Source organism: Schistocerca americana, chromosome 3 (genome assembly GCF_021461395.2).
Source record: "Schistocerca americana isolate TAMUIC-IGC-003095 chromosome 3, iqSchAmer2.1, whole genome shotgun sequence".
Lineage (NCBI taxonomy): Eukaryota > Metazoa > Arthropoda > Insecta > Orthoptera > Acrididae > Schistocerca > Schistocerca americana.
In genome coordinates this window covers 902,963,445-902,977,223 of record NC_060121.1, presented here as the reverse complement: position 1 = coordinate 902,977,223, position 13,779 = coordinate 902,963,445, and the positions used below count along the sequence as shown (strand labels likewise).

Below are 13,779 nucleotides of genomic sequence, written 5' to 3'. Positions count from 1 at the left end.
GATCACTTGAGGCCAACTGTCTTCGAATATTTACACGATACTCAGCAAAATATTTAGACGGACATAAGTTTTATATTGCATAATACGGAGAGGTATCAGAAATCTCGAAACGTTATTGCCCAACTAGACATTTTTACATAGTACTCTAACAAATATTCAGATGGGCTTAGGCTGTATATTTTCTTAAACAAAAATTTACAGGTTTTCTGTTAAAACGAACAACACATAATCTTTCTGTGTCATGGCGGCTGCAGTGTAACACGTGTTAAGTTCGGCTCGCGAAATTTAGTTGAATTCGAAGGTGTTCTCGCAGGTGGTGTTGTCTAGTACAAGTGGAAATCGTGAAAACAACAGTGTTCTGTGCAGTAGTGCTATTTTTTTTTCTGTGCTCCGCCAATATCTTCGAGAAAATGGTAAACAGAAGAGTGAACAGCAGCGCGTCCAGCAGCGGGGAAGCAGCAGGTGCGGCGGGCCCGCTCTTGGCGGAAGGTGCGGCCGCGGCTCCCGGTATAGCGGAGCTGGTCCGCTCTGAGGTAAACGCTGCGCTCCGCGATAAAAACAATCTCGATCTGATAGCAGGCACTATATCAGATACTGTAACGGCAGCAGTATTGGCCAAAATGCGTGAAACTGTTGAGGCCAATACTGCCGAAATTACAGCACTAAAAAAGTCTGTGTCTGAATACGAGAAAAAGGCACGAGAGTTGGAAGTCAAACTATCTGCCGCAACTGACGAACTAGAACAGTACCAAAGGCGAAATAGTCTACGACTGTTTGGAGTAGTAGAAAATAAGGAAGAAGACACGGACAACCTGCTTATACAGGTTGCGCGTGAAAAATTAGGCGTTGAAGTGACCAAGGCAGACATTGACAGGAGCCATCGGATGGGACGAAAATTACCAGGTGCCACCAAACCTCGTCCAATAATAATTAAATTTGTCTCGTACCGAAAAAGGGCAGAGATCTTTACCCAGAAGAAGAAGTTAGCAAGGACAGGGCTTACAATAAGGGAAGATCTGACACACGAACGGCTAAAGATTTTAAACGGTGCCATATCCCATTTCGGTCTTCAGAATGTGTGGACTCAGGATGGCAGAGTAATCATTAAGACAGCAGCTGGAAAGAAGACAGTCACAAACATGACAGAACTGAATAGTATTAAGTGAAGTTACTCGAGCCAAAAGTGCAAACTTAACACCATTTGCAATTGTAACAGCCCCAATACTCAGATATAGTCTTGTAATTTTATTAATTTTTTAATTATACCCATATTTGTACCTTCAACTAATTGTTTTTGTAACTGTATTAACTTTTCACTATTTTTTTGTGTCTGTAGCTCTAACCATTACTTAATTTTAGTTACTGCTAATTCTTTTTTTCGTTTTCTCAGTTTATTCTCTTCCGTTCTGAAATAGTTCTATTGCAATTATTAGTCTCTCCTTTAGTTCATTAATCACCCATCTCTTCGGTTTAAATTGTTCATAACAAAAATCACTATCAGTATCACTTTAGCAAATTTCAATCAAATTGTAGCTTCCTACGATAATCACTACCAGTATCACTTCAGTAAATTTCAATTTAATTCTAGCTTCCTACGATAATCTATTAATTACTAAGCTTACTTCTCTCTGCTGGCAGCATCGGCCTCTTAAATCACTCCCTTCTCCCTTATTTCCACTCTAAGCTGTTTCAAATACGCTAATTACATTTCTCCTCTTACGACAGAGGATACACAGTGACACACAGCCGTCACTATTTTGGTCATATTCTCCTTGCACAGAATACCACTAATTCATTTTCTATACTCCCGCAACCTCAGAAAATCTTTAGCAGGCGCCTTTCTTTCGGCACTCGCGGTGTCACAAACAGGGCGTGCAAAATCTCGGACACCCCTGTGTTATGTCACTTGGCGGAAGCAGCGGCCAGTGCCCCTTGCGGCAGGTAGTGCCTAACAAAGGGACAAACCAGTCTGCCACCCTACTCCAGGTTGCTCGGCGGAACGCGTCAGAGCTTTTAACAGCTCACTGTAACATCCAGTCTTTACCTGCGCATTACGAAGAACTTAGCCTCCTCTTCAACCAACTAAACTACCACGTAATCCTCTTATCCGAAACGTGGTTGAAACCACACATATCCTCTGCATCTTTTCATCTCCCAGGGTACACATTTCTTAGGGCAGACAGATCAAAAAAGCGAGGTGGCGGGGTCGGCGCGTATATACGAACAGATCTCAAAGCGAAAGTCTTATGTACGTCAAATCCTGCTGAAGAAAAAGAGGCTGAATTCATGTTCATTGAAATACATATACAAAGTCGGAAATTCTTGACTGGCGTCGTTTACAAGCCGCCAAAAATAAGCTCAATGAGTTCCTTCCAGTCGGAATTACATTCACTTCAGTGTCAATACGAACATGTCATCGTAATGGGTGACTTGAACATAGACCTGCTAAGAGACACTCCCTCCGCAATAAACCTAAGAAGACTGTTTAGTTGCAATAGCATGAACATTCTTCCATTACAACCTACACACCATAAGGCGCACAGTCATACTCTTATAGACGTAATCGCAACGAAACAGACTGACAAAGTAAGAGATGTTGGTCAAACATCGGCCTCTGGCCTCTCAGCACATGATGTAATATTCCTGGCCTACTCTGTGCAGCCCCCAAGGATCAAATCGCGTTACATAACTTGTAGGAACATGAAACGTATTGACCTTGACGCTCTAACAGCCGATTGCTCAGAAATCTCATGGCATCAAATAATCAGAAAACCCACAATCGACGGCCAAATTAATGAACTTGGTGATAAACTCACTGCCCTCTATGACAAACATGCACCTGTGCGCACAATCCGTGTAAGAAAATCTCCTGCTCCCTGGCTGACAGCTGAATTACGTCAAATGATGACTAATAGGGATGCTGCCCACAGGCGTTTCAAGGCAGATCCGAAACCCGAGCGTTTCGAAGAATATAGAAAGCTACGGAACAGAGTGAAACAATGCATTCGCAATGCTAAAATCAGGCACGCTCGCTCCCTTGTATGCAGCGATCTGACGCCCACGACTCTATGGAAGAATCTCCGTAGCTTGGGGGTCGGAAAGGCAAAATCGGAAACTACTTTTCATGTGTCAGCTAACGAATTAAATGAATTTTTCTCTGCACCTCTGAATACCAGCACAGCTGATAATTACCGTCCACAAGAATCCCCAAACAGGATAACTAACAACAATACCTTCCATCTAAAACATGTAACAACAAATACGGCAAGAAAAGCAATAATGAGAATCTCTTCTGATGCAATAGGCAACGACAGTATCGGTATAACCATGATTAAGAATGTTGCCGATATCTTAGTACCTGTCTTAACTGACATATTTAATTTTTCCCTCGTGAACGGAATATATCCCACTGCATGGAAAAGAAGCCTAATTCGACCCATCCCTAAGATCGAAAACCCGCAACTGCATAGTGATTACCGACCAATTAGCATACTGCCTGCTGTTTCCAAAGCACTTGAATATATTGTTCATGATCAAATCACTGAACACTTGCATGAATTCAGCCTATATGACAAATTTCAATCCGGTTTCCGTAAACATCACAGCACAAACACTGCTCTAATTAAAGTAACTGATGACCTGAAATATGCCACCGACAATCGAAAGGCAACAATATTGACGCTACTGGACTTCAGCAAAGCTTTTGACACTGTTAACTTTGACATATTGCTCAGAAAAATGCAACAGCTTAATTTCTCTGACAGTGCAATGAGATGGTTTGAAAGCTACTTAAAAGACAGACAGCAATGTGTTGTCTGCGTAAATGAAAAATCTTCCTGGAAACATGTTTCGTCGGGAGTGCCACAAGGATCAGTCTTAGGACCACTTTTGTTTTCTTTATATGTCAACGATATTTCGTCGGTTCTGTCCTCCTGTAAATATCATTTCTATGCCGACGACCTCCAGCTCTACCTAAGCGTCAGACCTGAAGATGTAAACACTGCAATCGCTCAGATGAATGATGATCTGTCTTCAGTAGTGAGATGGGCGAAAAACCTGGGGCTTAAACTAAATGAAAAAAAGACGCAAGTAATCTTAATAGCCCATCAGAAATTAATAAGTTCAGATTTTCGCGAACGGCTACCTCCTATTCTGCTCGACGGTACTCCAATACCATATCAGAAAACAGTGAAGAACTTGGGTGTAACTTTGGATGAGCATCTCAACTGGGCGGAGAATACAGTCGCAGTGTGCCGAAAGACGTCTGCTTGTCTCTATGCTCTCAAAAAGTTTCGGAACATATTTCCACAGGACTTGAAACGCCAGCTCGTGCAAGCACTCGTTCTACCGAACTTCCACTATTGTGATGTGATTCAACAAGGCAAGAGTAGTGAAAACAAAAGACGGCTAGAGCTAACCATGAATGCCTGTGTGCGTTACACCTGCAACATTCGCCGATATGATCATGTTAGTGCTTCATACTCCGAGCTAGGGTGGCTGCGGCCGGACAAATTGCGTGACTACCACACTCTATGTCTACTCCACCGACTCCTCATCGCGCAAGCACCCCAGTACCTTGCTTCAGAGATTAAAAACCTGTCATGTCATCATAATCGAAACACGAGGTCACTCTTATTTGGTATCCTAACTGTGCCCACTCACAAAACAAAAACTTTTGCAAACTCCTTCTCAGTTGCCGCTGTCCGCCTCTGGAACAAACTGCCCCTTACCTTGCGCAAAATTCGATCTCCTGCTGCTTTTAAGAAGAAGTTGAAGTATTTCCTACTATCATCCTCAAAACGTTCTCCACAAAATTAATGTACAAGGACAATCCCCTCATCTGTCAAATAGCAAAGCTAGCGTCTCCTATCTTACTCCTGAGATGCCTTCCTCTTCATCTTTCTCTATTAGCCACGCAATCTTCTTTTCCTTTATATTTCCGTAATTATGTTTCATCATGTCTCTATTCTTCTCCTCCCTTCACCATGAGTCTCCCTCATACTCCCTGCTGCCGGCACTCCTATCTAAAATCTGTCTCTTCAATAATGTCTAATTATAACAGTACTTGTGACCTAAGAATATAAACTCTATATGTATGTATTTTTCCAGGTGTACCTTTCAAATTGTTTATTTCACTTTTTGTACTAGATGTAGTTTAACATGCCTACTAAAACATATGAATGTAAAATAAGTAGAATGCCTGGTTAGATGTAAGAGAGGGCCTGATGGCCCTAATCTTGCCAGGTTAAATAAATCAATAAATAAATAAAATAAATAAATAAAATAAGAACTAGTGGTTCCCTCCGCTCAAGGAGAACTCAGTGCGTCAGTGAGCAGTGCTCTATCCCAAGGCGCGTTAAGAATACTTCCTTCCTCTACAGCGCTGAGAAGGAGGAACACCACGGCAGTGTCGGATTCACCATACGAAGCTTGTTGTTCCTCAGCCCCAACCACACCTTTTTCCTTGACAGCGAAACTGAATGTACAGGAGCAGCACGTTCGGAAATTCTATTTCCCAAGCAGGCATTTTCCGCTCTTTCATCTGCTGCTTCATTACTCTGAACTACCATTTGCCCAGAGACTCAGTACAATGACACCACCCTCCCCTACCACTATAAGTGGACTATTATTTCCTCGATCAATTTAATATACTTTTCTGTTGGATACATGTGAGAGATGGCATCAAGGGTATTTACAGAGTCCATACAGCAGGACACAGTATTTGCCGTCCTCAAGAACGGCAAACGTTGTGAATTTATTAGGTAATCGAGTATTGAGAATACATTCAGGAAATAACACAATGCAGCCAATGGAACTCCCCTGCTTAGGACTTCAATGTAAACAACAAGACAATCGCCGTGCTTGGATAACATTCTGTAAAACAGATTTAAAAACATAGCCTACTGTATAAATCGTTTCGTGCACTGACAAACCTAAAATCAGTTTTACACTCCTTATTAACCATGTTGGTGAAAGACCCCAACCTCGATGAAGCACTGAAATTCGGTCCGCATTATGTGCCACTAAGTCCTTCCGAACGCGAATCCCGAATGGCATCGAGGCTCGTGGTCTATTTCTCAGCAGTCTCTCTATTGGAGGGCGAACAACGGTATGGAATGTCGGAAAGTAGATCGGATGGAGGGAGGAGGCTGACCAGCTTAAATACAGAGGCTGATTAATCTTCAGAACTTTGCTTTCTATATTCTTCAAATGCGGTAGCCATGTCAGCTGTTCATCAAACATGAGTGCAATAGATCTCAATTAACTTTTAAAATTGAGAACGATGTCGTTCATTTCAAGAACGAGCAGATTGAAATGGCGAAAAGATTGATTAAAATTAACACAAATGTACAGGCTGTATCAAAAATAATCATCCGATTTAAAAAAAAATCATAACTGTTATGTTATTTGAGATATGTTCGTGAACAACGTACTGTTGGAAAGAGCTAACTCTCCAGTTTTACATCGTTCCCGTTACGTGCGTCCATTTCAGTTCTAGTAAAAATTGTGTCGGCACAACAGAAAGCGTTTTGTGTTCTACGAGAAAACTGTTAAAGAAAGGACATACCTCGATATGCTTGACAACTATCTTTTCTCACAGTTAGGCTGATTAGAGCGACTTCATTTACCAACAGGATGGTACTCGTAAATGAAGGCGGGGGCACAGCCACACTGGCATCAGGAAGTGCGGGGTTTTTAAATCAAAGAATTACTGAAAGATGGACCGGACACACTGGACCAAATGATTCAGCCTTACATTATTGGCCTCCAAAGTCGCCAGCCCTAACTGTTTGTGATTATTGCTTGTGGGGTATTATAAAAGACTATGTTTATGTGCCTCCGTTACCAACAACAATGAATGAAGTGAGACATCGCATAACAGCAACTGTGGACGACTGTAACTGAAGACATGCTCTTTGCAGTGTGGGAACAATTTGAATACCGCAATGACATATGCTGTGCGTCTCAAGGGGGCATACTGAACATGTATGGAAAGCACTCCGTCTTCAGGCCACAAGTGGCCCATCGGGACCATCCAACCGCCGTATCATCCTTAGCGAGGATGCGGATAGGAGGGGCGTGTGGTCAGCTCACCGCTCTCCCAGTCGTTATGATGGTGTTCTTTGACCGAGCCGCTACTATTCGGTCGAGTAGCTCCTCAATTGGCATCACGAGGCTGAGTGCACTCCGAAAAATGGCAACAGCGCATGGTGGCTGGATGGTCACCCATCCAAGTGCCAGCCACGCCCGACAGTGCTTAACTTCGGTGATCTCATGGGAACCGGTGTATCCGCTGTGGCAAGGCCGTTGCCTTTAACATGTATGGAAAGGTATGAGATAAAAACTTTCTCTCACGTTCATCAAAATACAAAAATTCATTGCGTATGTTTATTAGTTTCAGAAGTATAGACGTGCTAAATCGGACGATTTCTTTTGATACACCCCGTATTTCTCTGCAGAAAAGTTCAAAACTGTGTTATCGTCCTCTCCTCGTAACAGTCATATCGTTAATTACTGCTGACCACTGGTCGTTGCAAGGTTAGAGGAGGAGTGGAATATAGAAAAGTCATCCAATAATAATAAACATCAAACGAGAAACGTAAATGAGGGCGGAAAGCCATTGATGGCTATGCTATCAGACTCAAGCTCAAAATAGTTCCCTGAGGGACAGCATTCTCTTGTTCCCATCGCTCGGAAAGAGCATTATCGACACGATAACTACAAAATCGTCAGGAGAGGTAGGACAGTATGAGTATTGGTAATCGCTATCGGAAGCCAAATTTGTGGAGCCGACCCAGGACGTGATGCTGTCAAAAAGAGTATTAGGCCACCACAAGATCGAAGATGATACCAATGATGTGTTTTCTGCGTAGGAAAGATAATTGTAGACCCTAATACAAATAAAAAACTACGCACCGTAAAAGAATTATCTGAATGGGTCGGAAACCGGTAGAAGTGATGAGCATTTACAGACATGTAAATGTATGTCCCTACAGCCAGAAGTGATGGTCTGCGCTGAAATTTCTTTTAATAGCTTGTACAGACATGTGATGGTTCAAACGGCTCTAAGCACTGAGGTCATCAGCCATATAGACTTAGAACTACTTAAACGTAACTAACCTAAGGACAGCACACATATCCATGCCCGAGGCAGGATTCGAACCTGCGACCGTAGCAGCAGCGCTGTTCCGGACTGAAGGGCCTAGAACCACTCGGGCAACAGACATGTACATGTACGGCCCGACAAAAAGGAGTAACGGTCTGGGATGCAATTCTTTTTAATAACAAGCCCCTTTGGTGGTCATCTGCGGCAACCTTACAGCACAGAGGCACGTCGATGATAGACTGCACTCCGTTTCGTTATCTCCTCGCAGATAATTTCAGAAAAAATGCAAACTTTGTTCAGGAGAAACAGCTTCCGAACTGAGCAAGTGAGTAACGCGTTGGTCCACCTCTAGCCCTTTTGCAAACAATCATTCGGTTTGGTACTGATTGAGATAATTGTTGGATGTTCTCCTGCGGGATATCGTGCCACATTCTGACCAATTGGCGGGTTAGATCGTCAAAATTCCGAGATTACTGGAGGGCTCTGCCCATAGTTCTCCAAACGTTCTCGATTGGAACGAGATCCGCCGACCTTGAAGATCAAGGTAGGGTTTGGCAAGCATAAACAATACAAACTCTCGCCGTGTGCAGGCGGGCGTTATCTTGCTGACATGTAGCATTCCTTGCCATGAAGCCCAAAGAAACTAGGAGTAGAATATCGTTGACGCATCGGTCTGCTGTAAGGGTGCAGCGGGTGACAAAGGGGTTCTCTTACGTAAACAAATGGCAAGGCAGACCACCAATCGTAGTTGTCGGGCCGCATGATGTGCGTGCGATAATCAGCCTAGTATCCCAATACTATCTGCGGCGTCTTCAGACGGGTCTTCGTTGGTCATCGCGGATCTGTTCCAAGCGGGTCAGCTCGCTGAACATAATATTTTTGTTTTAGTCAATGGGATCACAAGTCGAAGTCGTGTCTACAGAAGAGCTAGACAGCGGTGGGGTACCAAACTGACTTTATCCCGCTATATGCCCCGACAAGCAGGAATGATGATATGGAATGAAATAATAATTTTTTTTTTTTTTTTTTTGGTAGCAGAACTCGTTTGCACTTCATCCGGGGCATCCTTGTAGCAGAGCGGTACATCGATGACTGATGACTGTGTACGTCAAGTTTTGTTGCCCTTCACGGTAACCGATCCTGGGCTCACATTTCAACACAATAACACCCTCCTACACACGGCGAAATTTTCTACTTCTTATCTTCGTGTTTGCTAAATCGTACCTTACCCTGAAAGGTCACCGGATCTCTGCGCAGTTGATCATTGTTGGTAGGAACCTTCAGTCATGTCGGAATTTTGTCGATCCAACGCGCCGGTAGGACAAAATTTGGCACGATGTACCTAGAAGGACATCCGGCAACTCTATGAATAGAACAACTTTATATGTAGAACATCCGCATATACTGCAGTACACGGTGAATGATAGCTGGTAAAACTTGGTTTTAACTGAGCAAACTATCGTTTTTACAGATTTTTTAAATATTGACAATATTCTCTGAGTGGCAATACCTTGACTAAGAAAATTCGGTTCATCTATGGTGACTTAATGCAATTATTTTTTTTGCACCTGAAAATGCCGTGAAACCAGTAGCGTGGTCAATTAATACCAAGTTTTACCAACTATTATAAGTGCTATCATTATGATGTCTATCAATCAAACTCAAGCCGAATAATTGCTTGCACAAGGACCAGACGTGGAACAACGTGTTATTGACTTACTCAATTTCAGAAGCTCTTTCTCTTCAATGTATCAACCAATTTTCCTTACATTGCAATAATTTCTTTGTATGTACATGTATTTAACATCTACCGACTTCGTATTCGTATAAAGCTATCGTAATGCAACTTCATTTTCGACTGGGACATTATTTCCGCCTCCAACAAAATGACTGTGTCGAGAGTAGAACGATGTCTCCGAAAGCCACACATACTGATCCAAATGAAGTGCTATAGTTGTGGAAGAACTGGACCAGAGCGTTCTATGACCCTCTGCAGTTGACGAAGTGATGGCAGTAAAGTGGTGAGTATACGCCAATCGCCTGTATGGATTCAGGGCACTGTTGGGCGGACTCGGAGACGTGACACAAAGGCAGAAAGGAGCTATCGTATTTGGAGGTACGTATGATCAGGAAGTTGTCAGATTTTTTGGTGTATCAACGCGGAGTAGCCAACTTGAAAGTATCTAACCAAAATTGTATCCTTTTATTCAGTGAAAGTATCATTGATAAGATTGTTCTAAATTAATTATTCAGCAAACCTGCATCTGACTGCGTCTGTGAAATTGTTTCTTGCACTCCTCCATTTTGCCAGAAATGCAACATTTATTGACTCAGCAATAAAATTTAAGACATTAATGCCGTTTGTGCAATGGCATTTAGATGGTACTGGAAAATTAATTTTTTGCCCTGATGTTTACTTGGTTCTTTCATTGGTGGGTAACTTTACTCTACTACTCATTTTCATATTCAATTTAAGCAAAGGATTTGCATTATGATTCAGGCTGTTAGAAACACAATGTTGATCTAAATATATATATTGTTAAAACTTTAAAACCCACCGTAGCACGTAACATTCTCACAAAAATTTTACCAAACGCTTACTGTGTCACACCTTGGGCATACAAATCCTAACTCTGAATATTATCTAACAAAACCAATTTCAAATCATTATATATCTTCTCTCATCTACGTGCTAAGGTTTGGTCTGGGGCAGCGAGCGCGACCTACCTTAAAGCTGTCACCACACGTCTGCTTCCTCCGGGCACCTAGCGGCGACTCCTGCCTTAAAGCTGTCTCCACACGTGTGCTTCGTCTGGGCACCTACCTCCGATCCCTCGGTTTTTTGCTGCGCGTGCCCAGCTCTCTTAACCATCAAGGAACCTCCTACTCAATGATATTATATTCGTTCCACCCTGCGGTTGGCAACTACCGACTATTTTCTGGAGCTACCCTGATCAGACCTTAGTACATATCTTTGAAACTAATCTACAAGGAATTGTGTCCACTAGCAGCCGTGTTAAGAGGCATAATATCATTGGTCCTAAAAAGTTAGTAACCGACAGGAAAAGGAGACTTGTGGCACGTCTTGTCAATGAGAAGACAATAAGTCTCAACTCGACAGAATTAGCTACCATCAGTGAATGGAGGCCCACCTCAACCTGTTTCAGATTAAACTTAGGATGGGGAACTGCATGTATCCCGTTCTCGTCTCCAAGTCTTTCCTGACTTACCGAAGCTGTTATTCCGTTTCTACTAAATCTGAACAAATTCTCGGTTTCTTTTTATTTGAGACATGGTTTTTGCCAGCCGCTATGGCCTAGCGGTTCTAGGCACTGGGGAACCGTGCTGCTGCTACGGCCGCAGGTTCGAATCGTGCCTCGGGCACGGATGTGTGTGATGTCCTTACGTTAGTTAGGTTTAAGTAGTTCTATGTCTAGGGGACTGATGACCTCAGATGTTATGTCCCATACTGCTTAGAGCCATTTGAACCATTTTAGAAATGGTTTGGGGTAGAAGGTCAAAAAATTAGCAGTTGTCTCAACTCTAATTGTACCCGTAGATAGTTTTATCTCTTAGTCTCTTTTTAGTCATCTGTCTTCTGACTGGTTTGATGCGACCCGACACGATATCCTCTCCTGTGGCAACCTCTTCATCTCAGAGCAGCACTTGCAACCTACGTACTCAGTTATTTGCTGGATGTATTCTGATCTCTGTCTTCCTCTACAGTTTTTACCCTCTCTAACTCCCTGTAATACATCTTAACAGATGTCCTGTCATCCTGTCCCTTCTTCTTGTCGCTGTTTCCAATATATTCCTCTCCTTGCCGATTCTCTGGAGAGCCACGTCAGTCGTTACTTTATTAGTAAACCTAACATTTAAAATTATCTTGTAGCACCACAACTCAAGCTCTTCGATTCTCTTTTTTTGCGGCTTTCCCACAATCCATGTTTCACTATCATACAACGCTATGCTCCCAATTTACATTCTAAGAAATTTCTTTCGCGAATTGATGCCTATGTTTGATACTACTTGGACAAAAATTCCCTTTTTGTCAGTGCCAATCTGTTTTTTGTGACCTCCTTGCTCCGTCCGTCCTGGATTATTATGCTGGCTATGAAGCAAAATACCTTAACTTCACTACTCCGTGATCACCAATCCTGACGTTACATTTCTCACTCTTCTCTCTTGCTGCTTATCATTACTAGCGATTTCCTTCGATTTACTCTCAATCCATATTCTGTACTCATTAGACTGTGTTTTCCATTCAGCAACTCCTGTAATTTATCTTCACATTCACTGACGATAGCAATGTCATCAGCGAATCTTATCATTTATATTCTTTCATCTTCAATTGTAATTCCACTCTTGAAACTTTCTTTTGTTTCCGTTTGCTTTTTCGATTAGAGCTTGAAAGACAGGGGCGGAATATTACACCCCTGTCTTACATCCTTTTAATCTAAGCACTTTTCTCTATGTCTTTCACCCTTATTGTCCCCTCTTGGCTCTAGAACATAACGTATATTACCCGTCTTGCCGTGTAGCTAACCCCTATTGCTCAGAAAATTTCGAGCCTATTACACCATTTGACATAATCAAACTGTTTTTCCTCGTCGACTGAGCTATGAAAGGGTCATGATTTTTCTTTGGTCTTGCTTCCATTATGAACTGCAACGAGAGAAATGCCTCTCTGGCCCATTTAACCTTTCGGAAAACTCAAATTAAGCTCATGTTACACATCGTCAATTTTCTCTTTTATTCTTCTGTGTACTGTTCTTCACACCAACTTGGATGAATAAGTTCTTTAACTCATTGTGTGATAATTCTCGCACTTGTCGGCTTTTGCTATCTTCGAAATTGTGTGGAAGATGTGTTTCCGAAAGGCAGATGGTATATCGTCAGACTGAACGCTTTTTACGCACCAGAGTGTACAGCCGTTTTATTGCCACTTCCCCTAATGATTTTAGAAATTCTGATGGAATGTTATCATTCCCTTCTGTGTTATTCGATCTTAGGTTTCCCAGAGCCCTTTTAAAATCTGATTCTATTACTGGATCATCTCTTCTACAGCGACTCTTTTCTCCTCTTCTACCACGTCATGAGAAAAGTCTTCCCCCTTACAGATGCCTTCAATGTACCCTTCCCACCTCTCCACTCTCTCCTCTGTGTACATCGGAATTCCCTTTCCATTCTTAATATTACCACCTTTGATTTTAATTTCACCGAAGGTTATTCTGAATTATTACGTGGTGAGTCTGTCCTTCCAACAATCACTTCTCTTTCATTTTGTTCATATTTTTCGATCAACCATTTTCCCTTAGCTTCCATGCGCTAACTGTTTTTTTTTCTTTTTTTTTCATTCCTAAGTGACTTGCATTTCGGTATTCCTGAATGATCCTGAGTATTTTTGTACTTCTTTCTTTCATCGATCAACTGAAATATTTGTTCCATTACCTTTTGTTTCTTCTTAGTTTATTTTCTTGTTCATACGCTTTTCTTTCTAACTTCCATGATTGTCCTTTTTAGAGATGTCTATTCCTCTTCAACTGAACTGCGTACTGAGCTATTCCTTATCACAGTAGCTATTACTTCAGAAAACTTCAGGAGTATGCCTTCATTCATCAATACTTTTCTATACCACTTGTTTGTGCGTTGATTCTTCCTGACTAGTCTCT

At 42.1% G+C, this 13,779-nt stretch overlaps 1 protein-coding gene and 1 pseudogene across 1 annotated transcript in view; both read right to left on the bottom strand.

Moving 5' to 3' along the window:
• LOC124606489 (protein white-like) overlaps positions 1-13,779 on the bottom strand; it is a 305,924-nt gene that overhangs the window by 18,067 nt on the left and 274,078 nt on the right. The gene's annotated exons all lie outside the window — the stretch shown is intronic.
• On the bottom strand, positions 7,197-7,313 carry LOC124608094 (annotated as a pseudogene).